The sequence below is a fragment of the Leuciscus leuciscus genome, assembly GCF_965113295.1.
Source record: "Leuciscus leuciscus genome assembly, chromosome: 10".
In the NCBI taxonomy this organism is placed as follows: domain Eukaryota; kingdom Metazoa; phylum Chordata; class Actinopteri; order Cypriniformes; family Leuciscidae; genus Leuciscus; species Leuciscus leuciscus.
The window spans coordinates 38,922,729-38,934,336 of record NC_138734.1 but is presented as its reverse complement, the minus strand read 5'-3'; the positions used below and the strand labels follow the sequence as shown (position 1 = coordinate 38,934,336).

Here is an 11,608-nt window from a genome sequence, read left to right as displayed (position 1 = left end):
TACCATTCCATCTGCCTGCTTAGCATTTCCCCTCAATACTTAGCGGCACTATTTCAGTCACAGGGATTCCCAACTGTGACTGTTCCTCTATTGCGCTCTGTAGTTCTCTTCCCTTTGTTAACTAGGGCATGATTAGACGATCTGTCACTGATATCTTTCAGTTGTTCTAGCACCATCCGTTTTAAGCATTTAAGTGACATTTTAAGGACCGTTTTTAACACCGATGTGAGTCTTCTTTAACAACTGACATAAAAATGTGTGTCTCTCTTTAAGCTGTGATTGGAAATACTGTTTTGGGAGAAGGCATTGTAATGCATAAGGTCAATAAATATTGTCGCTTGTGTTAGGTGATTGTCACTCAACCAGTAATAACTCTATTCACTGAAGGTGTTGTAACGTGAGCCGGGTGCCGGCAGTGCCAGTTGCACTTTAGGAGTATTTAGTTTCAAATAATGACCTTTATTGGACTACACTATGGTGTCTTACAACTCATATGATGTTTTATAAAATGTTTCACTATCTATTTTCTTGTGGGACTGTAACAACACAAGCAAGGCAAGTTTATTTAAATAGCAATTTCATTCATAGAGTTAATTCACCTCACATAGCCATGATTTAAAAAATATATATAAATGTTTTTATTTTCTTAAATTATAATTAATAATAATATATTAAATGTCATATAATAATAATTAATTATAATAATTTAAATAGTTTATTATAATAATTATAATAATAATTTGGATAATTTAATCATCGACATCGAGGGGGATAAAAAAATATTGAAATATTTAATTAATTTTTAGGATAGTGGTCGTTCAAAGTTTACATTTTTATTTATTTATTTTTAGTTTGCCTGAAATAATAATAATAATAATAATATAAAGAAAATAAAGATTTATTTATTTATTTTCCTATTATTTTTCAATTAATTATTTATTAATTCTTAATAAAATAAAATAAATAATTCTTTATAATTTCATTTATTCATAAATATCCCCCATTCAAATATTTAGGGTAGTGGATGGTTGATCATTGTTTTCCAAAATTCTTAAACTTTTACATTTAGTCCCACCAACATCGAATATTTAATTATTTTGTTGTTTGTAAGTCTTTCGATTCATAAACGAAACTCTTGCTCTGCCTCTAAACAGCACTCCCTTCTTGCTGTTTAAAAAAAAAAATATATATATATTCTTGCACTGTAAAATGTGATCAGTAACTTGAAAAAAGTGAGGAAACCCATTGCCTTAAAATTATTAATAAATAAACATCATGCGTAATAAAAAAAAAATAAGTTATGTGGAATTGTCAAGTTCACATAACATATTTTTTTCCATTACACATGAAGTTTATTTACTCACTAATTTTAAGGCATCGGTTTCCTCACTTTTTTAAGTCAACTGATCACTTTTTTACATTGAATGCTTTCAAGTAGTTCTGCTGTCTTAATCATAGAAAGATTAGCATTGTTGAAAATTCCAGTTTAAGTAGTGTAATTCATGTTTAAGTAACCACCAGTACTGAAACTATGGCCCCGTTTACAGCTGGTACTAAGATGCGTTTTGGTCGATCGGATCACAAGTAGACGAGGGAAACACATACACGTTTACACCTGGTGTTTTAATACGTCTCTTTTGTCCACTTCCAACCACTTCTGTCCTGATTTCTTCGAGGAGAGGGTCTATGGGCGGGTAAATGTATATATATTTTTCAGATCTTTCGATCTAATGGACAAAATAAGCTCATGCAATGAACATATGAACGTGCCCGAAGATGATGGAAAAACACACGGAGAGCACTGACAGCCTTAAGACCTCGCCGAACACTGTGTGTGTGTTAGAAATCAAGAATGGCGAGAGAACATTGTGCTTGGTACCAAGCAAAACGTTGGGGTCAAAAACCTGGGTCTTCAGCCGACAAACTTTAAATCCCGTCTGGCTAGCGCGCTTCCCATAATGTTTATGCATTAGGTCAGTAGGCGGAGAGTAGGCGTCTTTTGTGGCTGTTTCGAACGCATTCGACCACATGAGCGTTTACACATCGAAAGCAATCCGGTTGAATGCGTTTCCAACTACCTCTAGAAGTGGTCAAAAGTGGACAAGCTCAAAACGTTTTAGACCCAGTTTACACCTGTATTTAGTGTCGTCCAATTGTGATCCAATCGACCAAAACGATAATACCAGGTGTAAACAGGGCCTAAGGTTAGCAAGTATTCTTGTGGTTTCCCTTTAGTCTTTGTAATGATTATCAAGGGCAGTGCTGTCTACCGCCCCTCTGTCTCTCTCTCTCTCTGTCTCTCTCTCTCTCTCTGCTTCTCGTACTATGTGAGCGTGAGGGGAGGAGCAGTGATTAAGCCAGAGGGAGGCTTTACTACACCAGCGTGTCAGATACACACTCAGTCTCAGACAGAGCGGGTGTGTGAGCACTGTCCTACCAATCCCACATCCAGACCTATAAACAGCTGATACTGGCAGTCTCAAAGCTGGATCTATTGACAACCCCTAAGGACTCTGATTTCCATTGGGATTTCTTTTTTTCTTGTGAGGAACGTGCTGGAAAACTGTGTCTGAAAGAGAGTAAGTAGTCAGCGCTACTTGCTTCAGTGCCTTTAACCGGTTGCTGTTAATGATTGATTTGTGTCTGCGGGAAGTGTTTGGTTAGTGTGCAAATGAAAGGGTTTAATAGCGCCGCACTCCTGTTAGACGCTCCAGGCGAGTGGCGTTGCTGCACGGGGGTTTGTTATTGCAAGGGGCTGCTGGGACGGGATGGGAGGGGGAGGGTGTGTGCTGACACAAGACAATCCCTCTACTGTAAGACCTTATCTGCAAGGTGATAGCCTGTTGTGGCGGATCACAGGACAGCGAGCTCAGTCTGCTTCTGTTTGCATGCGTGCCTCAAGTGCCTCAGTTTGTTTGGGTTTGGTTTCAAGCGATCCGTTTTGCAGGGTGTGTTGCAGTTTGGTTTGGCCGGTACTTACGAGCTCTTTGGGAGTTTGACTTGGAGAAGCTTAAAGCTCTGTCTCTTGATCTGTGGAGTTTGTATCTTTGCACACACTCTCTGCCAGCGGACGGGAGCGTATATGTGGCAGGCGGTGGTGTCAGCGCGGAGGAACTTTCCATGAACTCAGAACTTTGCAAGTGAAGGGAAAAATTGGAAAGTGAGAAGTGTGAGGTTGTCCATTAAAAGCTCATGTGGTTTTGGCATCTTTAGAGATCTGTGATTTGGTCAAGGGCATGTTGGGGAGTGAACACTGCAGGTGTTTCTCAGGAAATGCAAACTTCTAGCCTGTTTAGTCATTCAGTGACTATCAATGTATTACCACCCTAAGCCTCCCACAGAAGTAAATATGAAACCATTTCAATGAAATATGGTCTTTTTTTGACATGTGGGTTGGTTTCTCAGAAAAAAAGTATTTAGGGTGGAATATTCATTTGAAATACTGAAACTGAAATTAAACCAATACCCTCATAAAAGAAAAAGAGAAAAAAAAGCCTTTACTTATTACGGAAATAACCTACTTTAAAATTAAATGAGTATATATTATAGTTTAAATTGATATTAAATGCAATAAGCTGAACTTTGGAGTGCTTTCTGGACTCAACACATCAAAATAAGTGTACTTTTATAAAGCGTGACAAAAGATTATTAAACCGTGATGATTTTAAAATGTACTTGAAAGTAAAACTTTTAATTTTACATTGTTAGAAAGTATAACGTTTTTTAAAAATGTGTTAAGAAACATGAAAGTGTACTCTCTTTAAGTACAATTAAGTGGCCTTTTATTTAATTGATATTATATCATCTTTAAGTACCATTTTGTTTAAACTTTAAAACATACTTTTAAGACGTGACGTACACTGCAAGTGCTCATTCAATACAATTAAGAGCACTTATTTTTCTCAAGGGTAGTTCAAAACATTTTCATCATTATTCACCCTAATGTCCTTCCTAGCCTGTATGACTTTCTTTATTCTGTAGAACACAAGAAGATATTAAGAAAAAATGTCTCAGTGTTTAAAAAAAAAAAAAAATCTATTGGAAATGTCAATGGGGTCCAACCTTGTTATTTTGGACCCCATTGACTTTCATTGTATGGACAAAACTGTTAAAACACTCTTCAAAATATCTTCTTTTGTGTTCCACAGAAGGAGGGAGGTCATAGAGGTTTCGAACAGTTTTGGTTTGCGCTTTAATATAAAGACCCCAGCATTGGTCGTCATGGATGACCATATTTGCATTCATGTGAGCATGTGCAATCAGAGCAAATCTGCACATTACACTCATGTCCAATGAGAGATTTCTTTTCTTTTTAGCCAGCAGCTTGTTGGACAGCTGCACATGGAAGATAACCACTCCAGTCTGAGAATTGAAGGGAACGGTAACAAACGCAGCAATTTTAGCCATCTTCAAAGAGCTGAAAGTTCATGCCTTTACAATCTAGACCTACTTCTCTCTGAAGACTTGGAGGGAATGGTAATTTTTTGAAAAGTTTTTGGAAAGTTTGGAGCCTGACAGTAGAGGTGGAAAAGATGAGATGAAAGAAGAGCATCACGGAGAGAGGGCTGACTGCACTGTTAGCCTTTCCCCTGTGTTTTTCTTTGCTCTGATCCATAAAGACAGTAGCTGGCAATAGCATTCTGGCTACAGGAGCCTTGACAATGGTCGGCCTGTGTGAGGCTGTCAGAACGTGTTTGGCTAGTTGGTAAAAACCGGTGCCTGTTATATCAATAGTGCACAGCTTGACTGCAGCTCCTGTCACACACAATACAACACCATAAACTACTAGACAACAGACAAAGTTACTATAAGTCAGGGAGGGCATGTAAGTCTTAGACAAAGTTTTAAGTCAGGGAGTGCATTTAAATGGGTATTTGGACAAGTTACCTGGCCCTTCTGAAACGTATAGATATTTAAATAACTTCTTTAACCATTTTAAGCTGGTTTGCTGGTCTCACTTGATCTCCTAGTCTGGTCAGGCTAAGTCCAACTTGGAGCAAATAAGAATAAGATGATGCACAGAAAGAAGAACCCACTGACTTTGTAGCATTAGCCTGTTACATATTATGTCAAGGCAGTCTGTATCTCTTCGTAGTATCTTTACAGAATATAAAGCTCCCCATTCTCTGGCCTCTACGCACCACCTGTTTCTCATCCCAGTCATCAGATCCCAAGGCTATTTTTCCAGCTTTAGCTTCGATTCCTCCTGCTTGGCTGGCTACTATACCTGCCTCTGCATGTGCATGTGTGAGTGTAAGAGATTTTTAACTTGGATGGATTTAAAGAACTGGGTCAGTTATCGGCTCTGGTTGTAGAATCAAGGAATGTAAATAAGCACTAGTCTTATTTGCTTTTAGATTCTTCTGGCAGGAGCTCAAACTGAGTGTTGCAACACACTCTTGAGGAACAGACACAATAACACACAAACACAATGTCTGACAGTTATAATGATGCTAAGAATGATGCTGTATGATTGTGCCATACCGGCTGAAAAATAAATAAATAGCTGAAGCTGGTTTGCTGGTCTTTTTTGGTCTCCCAGCCTGGTCAGGCTCATCTGTTGGCTGGTTTTAAAGAGGTTTTGGGCAACTAATCAGGCTGGGAAAACTAGCTGGCCACCCAAATTAAACCAGCTAAGACCAGCAAATCACCTTCGGCTGGTTTATTGTGTTTATTTTATTCAGCAGGGACAGTTAAATGAGTGCAATCATCTTATGGTGGTTTGCTGGTCTTAGCTGGTCTCTCAGCCTGGTCAGGTTCACCTGTTGGCTGGTTTTAGAGTGGTTTGATTACTTTTCTACTGGTCATACCAGTTGGCTACCCAGTTAAACTAGCTCCAGCTTTAACCAATTAAGACCAGCTTAAACTTGTTAACTGTTGTGTGAAGCATTTTTTTTCAGCAGGGGTGACCATTTCCTTTCCATGATGGTCTTTTGGCTGGTTTTAGAGGCGTTTGGGCACTCTTTAGCTGATCAGTCTGTAAGACCAGTTTAGCTAAACACCATTTTGGCCATCTTAAACCCGCAAACCAGCTTAGCGTGGTTTATCAGTTTTTTTTAAAGCATTGAGAGCTGCCAAAAACATATTTTTGGCATCTTTTTGGTTTTGCGGATCTTATATGGTCTCCCGAGCTGGTTTTAAAGTGTTTTTTGCACTTTTCAGCTGGTCAAGTCTGTAAGACCAGCTTAAACCAGCTAAGACCAGAGAGCTGTATGATTGTGCTAACCATCTTAGGCTGTTTTTTTTAAAACCTTTTAAGCATTGAGAGCTATCCCTGCAGAAAAAAACATCTTAAACCAGACGTAGCTGCTTTTCTGGTTTTAGGTGGACCCCCAGACTGTCTTTTGAGTAATTTAGGGGTTTGAGAAAAATGTTCAGCCAAATTAGCCAAATACCAGCTAAAAGACCACCTAAAACCAGTTTAGACTGGTTTCATCTTTTTTTTTCAGTAGGGATAACATGCATGACCCACTGAAATAACTAATAAACGCATGATGTGTGGGTGACAGATAGTGGGAACGAGCGTCAGAAGCTCTGATAGGGTTCATGTGTTTTGAGTCTTGTAAAGCAAGCAGTACTTGAGGCCTGGGGGGAGATCAGCCACTGTGTTTTTACTCACTGCTGGGAAGTCTTTAAACATGCGTCTTTGAGGGACGTCACAAGCCTTCCCTCTGGTTTTCCCGGTCATACTCTCTCTCCCTCCCAGGGGCTTTTACGTGGGAACTTGTTCTGGAGCTGGAAACCGACCAAAAGTTAGCATTTGCCTGCTTGTCTCTCAGTGGCTTCTGACCCTGATAAGAGAGAGCGAGCTGGAAAGAAATCCCGTCAGCAGAGGGAGCTTTTTGGTATGACACAATATTTGATTTTTAAGTGCTCAATCTTTTGGAGTTTTAATGGTCGTTCACAGGCAAATTTGAAGGGGGCAAGAATGTCTGTTTTCTTAGTCCGCTGCTGCTGCTGTCACACACACACTTTGACACCTTCTGTCTCACACCTGTTCCTCTTGCGTGTCTGCGTTTCATGTATTATGCAGGTCTATTTTAAACAGACCGGGACATTGAAGCGTGTCCGTGACTCTTACACCATTGAGAATGTGGTATGTGTGTGCGAATCATGTGTATTAGTTTGCATGTGTAGTTAAAATGGCATTCGTTAGTTAGTCCAGTTGATTAATGGACTTTAGCCTAGTCGTAACCCCACTGAGGACACTGACACACACATAGACGGCCTGTGATCTGATATCTTCTCAGAGCATTCCAGATTGTGGCCTTTACTCAACTAATGGCTTCTCATACCTTACCCTGACCATGCAGAGATTCACACCACAACTGTTCTGCTCCACTTCAGCAAACCGTTTATTGTGCTACTTCTGATACCTGATCTGAGCCGACAGGTTTATTTTGGAGATATTTAATGATTTAAAGCCACTATAACCTTGCTAGTATGTATGCTGATCATGTGACTGAGAGGGAGTAAAGGGATGACCAGAACTGTAGCGTTTAATACAAGCGGCAACCTCCCTCTCTCTTGAAACCAACACGGAAGTGAATTAAACGGCAATTCACCAACTGGCCGCTTGAGGCTGGCTGCAAAAGTGAGTCAAATCTGCATCTCTCCCATGTTGAAATGCCCAACTTTACAGCAGAAAAAAACACGTTTACAGCCTGGAGCAAAAAGTGGCTTTGGTCTATACAGCTAATTTTGCCCTTCATGACAACTGTGAGGGGGGTGAATTTTTTTATAACTCATCTGTTTAAATTATATTAAGCCTTAAATTTCTGCATAATTAAGGGTGTGTCCACTTTTGAGTGACAGGTGCTGTGGTCATTAGTCATCATTAGCCGCTTGTCTGCTGTCTGTTAGCCGTCACGTTAGGGTTTTTCGCACATTTTCGTTTATCCGGGAGTGACGCACTGCCAAGATGGCGACGGTCGGCTACGCCCACTTTAGGCTTCAAAAACGGTCTTCAGAAACCTACGGGTGACGTCACGGACACTACGTCCATATTTTTTTTACAGTCTATGGTTTAATATTTACTGAGTGCAAGTTAGGACGCCTGCATGCTAAAGTTTACATTCCATTAGATTACACTGCAAATACATTGATTTCAGAGATATTGTACATAGAGCAATGTCTCAACCTTTTTACTCTTGTTGTCCAGCACAATATTCAAATATACAATATTCGTTCTTCAAGGTGCAATTTCATTTACCATTGTTCAGCAAATTTGTCTGTGAGTGAAATCAAGATTTCCCCAACCAAATTTTGGCAACAGGTTCAAGTTGGGCACACGGATTTGCCACGTTGTTTCACAGTTTCACTTATGTGACTGACAATTTTCCTATATTAATAATCATTTATGAATGTAATCACTTAAATGAATAAGTCCTTCTTGGAAGTTTGCTGAGGCCCCCATGTGGGCCCTGGGCCCCTGGTTGAGACATAGAGGAAAAAGTTGTGCTTTTCAAAACCTATATGGCCACAAAAGAGTCCAGCAATGCCCCATTGTCACATTTTTTTTAAGGCAGCCATTCACCATTTTTCTACCTATGCAAAAGCTTGAGCGTGTGTGTGTGTGTGTGTGTGTGTGTGTGTGTGTGTGTGTGTGTGTGTGTGTGTGTAGCTGTACAGTATGTGAAGGGAAGCCAACTGGAACAATGTGCTTTAAACCAACAACAGCCTGAAAGCTTCCTGCGTGAAAAGTGCACTACAGTCCAGGCATCCCTAACTTGTGCTTGTATAGAAAGAGGCGAGAGAGGTAGAGAGAGAGGTAGGATACGCTTGCTGTTTGAATGATTTATTAAAGTGGATCAAAGATGTGGCATGTTTATAGAGGCCGAGGTCCTGTACTTGTGCTTTAGATGTTCGTTCTGTTGCAGCGATGACAGCATTTTGGCCTCTGCTGCTCATACAATAGGTACAATATTGGATAGGTAATCATATTGGATATACTGTCATCATGAACAGGCATGGTTTTGCATGTTTATATTATATTGTTTATAATTGCATCCTTATAATTTCACTAATGTGACTCCACCTTTAGATTAATTTAATATATCAATAATCATTTAATAATTAAAATCTTTTCTTTTAAATATCTGTGGAAGTTTGCTGTGATTGATTAAGTTTTAATTTTAAGTTTAATTGAATAGTTTTTAAAAATTATTATTATATTTTATACATTCAGACTAGGGGTGGGCGATATACCGGTAGACATGATTAACCGGTAGAAATTGTCAATAGGTAGAGATTTTGACTATCGTCTCTGTCACGGTTACGTGGCTCACGTGATTTTGCTGTGCTTCGCAGTCACGAAAGCTTATCGTTTGCATGCGTTTTTTAAGTATTGTGGTTTAAAAACAAGATTGCTAACCACTGAAGGGCAGTAAGCAGCAAAATAACTCATTTCGCTATATGCGCGAGCTGTCAGAGATAGTTTCTCAGTGCTGTCTGAGAGACGTGCACACATGAAGCCACTGCTCTTAAAGCACTTAAGAACTGACCTGAGTGTTTATTGCTGACTAACTGGGCTTGAATGCTTAAATACGCATACTTATTTGTCAAAGTGACCATGTCTTTGCAAGTAAACACAGTAATTTATGCCTTATGTGAACGTAAACAGTTGAGAAAGAAAACACACAAGTATATTGGATCGGTCTTAAAGTGACAGCATCCAAATTTATTTTGTTACTCAAACAACAAGAAAGAGAAAAACTTGATAAGAATAAATGCATATTTAATTTAATCACTTTATACAATTTATGTAGTATATACATCAACATACAGTTTTTTTTTAGACCATGGCAACTTTCATTTCTAGGTTAGCATATTTGTATGTCTCATTTCTGTTCATCCATTCAGGTGTAGGTCTTCTAGCCTTATTATAGCCTTATTTTCTATATAATCAAACTGTTGGTTGATGGTGTTTTCCAAATTCCTTAAGTCTGAAAGACCTTTTTTTCTGTGTTTTTGAACATTTTCTGCATCATCTACCGCTAAGAGCTCAGTGCTGCTTCAAAGAGCTGTAGAGAGATGGGCCTTTATCCTGCTATCAGGACTGTAATATGAGTGAGATCAAAGCATGCGTACTTATATGTCTGGCAGCTGAAAATGTCTCTCATGTCTGTTGAAAAACATTCTGCTAAGATTTTAATTTCCCTTTTGATGTTGCATGTTCTGCTGAAAAGGATCGGTTGTACTGTACCCAGCTTAATTTTGGGATCGAAGCAACGAAAAGCTCTATATCTTTTGAATATGATCCAAATTTGTCTGATTTTTATCAGATTAACCTAGAAATGAGATTGATAACAACAAGCTACGACTGGTCCTCAGTACAATCTCAACACACATCAAGGTTTATATCTGGTTCCTGGCAATCTGAAGTGTTGGATCAACTCCTCTGGATCTTAAACAAAAATGATCAGGCATGTGAATCAGGTTGAGTTGTCAATTGGCACAGAAACACCAGATTCATTTGCCTGTAACGCGTAATTTCATTATCATCTTCCGTCCCATCAGTTCTGACCTGCATAACCTGAGCTGGGTGGTGCAATCACTATTGAATTACAAACTCAGTCACACCTCAAAGGTGAAACTAGAACATGTATTTTGGTACTTCCTTTCATAAAAGGCCCTTCATTTAGTATTTTGCTTCCTCACACCTCTCCACAATAATATGCTCATGAAAAGCGTTTCCTTTAAGCGGCTTGTAAAAGAGGTGGTGTTGGAACTTGTTGTTTCATACTGGATTAACTGGACTTTCATCACGTCTCAACTTGGGCTGTGGTAAATCTTTCTGAACACCAACCCACCAATTAGACATCAATGTTTTGTAAATTGCCATCTGAGGGACCGTTTACACAACACCGTCTTCAACTAAAAACTTTAAACTTTTTATACCTTTTGGCCTTTCATTTACACAACAACAGCATTTTGGGGGCCTGAAAATGCAAACTTTTGAAAACGGATGTAAAAGTGAAAATGTTGTGCAATTCTGCTGTCCCTAGAACACCAACAATATTCATCCGGAGCAAATTAAACGAGTGGAGGGAGGCAGGTTTGTGTGTAGACTTGCTGTCAGAGAGATGAGAGAGCGAGAAAGCGCAGCTGGCAACGTGTAGCCTATCTATTCTGTGGAAAATGAGTATTGGAAGCGTTTCAGTATCGATATGTGACGAAAAATCTATATTTTTGACAACACCACATTGGACTTAGTTAACTATTTCAAATGTCTTTTTAAAAGACTACAATTGAAAAATGTATATATTATATCTAAAATTCAACCAGCCAAAGTGGCGTTACACGCCACTGCTGAAATCCACTGACCCGCATTTGGTGGGTGTTAATGTCAAGACCTGGAGCTCCATTAAAGTCTCTGGGCCCTATCTTGCACCCAGCGCAAGTGACTTTGTACACCGACGCATGTATCATTCCTATTTTGCACCCGCGCAAAGCGGACTTTTCCCTCCACAGAAGCACGTCGGTTAACTAAGAAATACACTTGCGCTCCCGGGGGCGGTTCAGCGCAAAGAGGAGGCGTGTTCCGGCACAAACGTTCCTTCATGCTATTTTGCAGGTTTAGAAAACAATTGCGCCACTAACCAGGAAA

General features: G+C 39.3%; 1 protein-coding gene and 1 long non-coding RNA gene across 3 annotated transcripts in view; one reads left to right on the top strand and one right to left on the bottom strand.

Moving 5' to 3' along the window:
• sema4ba (sema domain, immunoglobulin domain (Ig), transmembrane domain (TM) and short cytoplasmic domain, (semaphorin) 4Ba) overlaps positions 1 to 11,608 on the top strand; it is a 73,191-nt gene that overhangs the window by 8,885 nt on the left and 52,698 nt on the right. The window contains exon 1 of one of the 2 annotated variants that reach the window (XM_082182490.1): positions 2,381 to 2,579. The exons of the other annotated variant lie outside the window; for it this stretch is intronic. The gene's annotated coding sequence lies outside the window, so the exon portion shown is untranslated. Of the gene's footprint in view, positions 1 to 2,380; positions 2,580 to 11,608 lie in introns of those variants that run through there. 2 annotated transcript variants of the gene reach the window in all.
• Positions 1 to 11,608, bottom strand: part of LOC309508136 — a 220,410-nt gene that overhangs the window by 171,074 nt on the left and 37,728 nt on the right. The gene's annotated exons all lie outside the window — the stretch shown is intronic.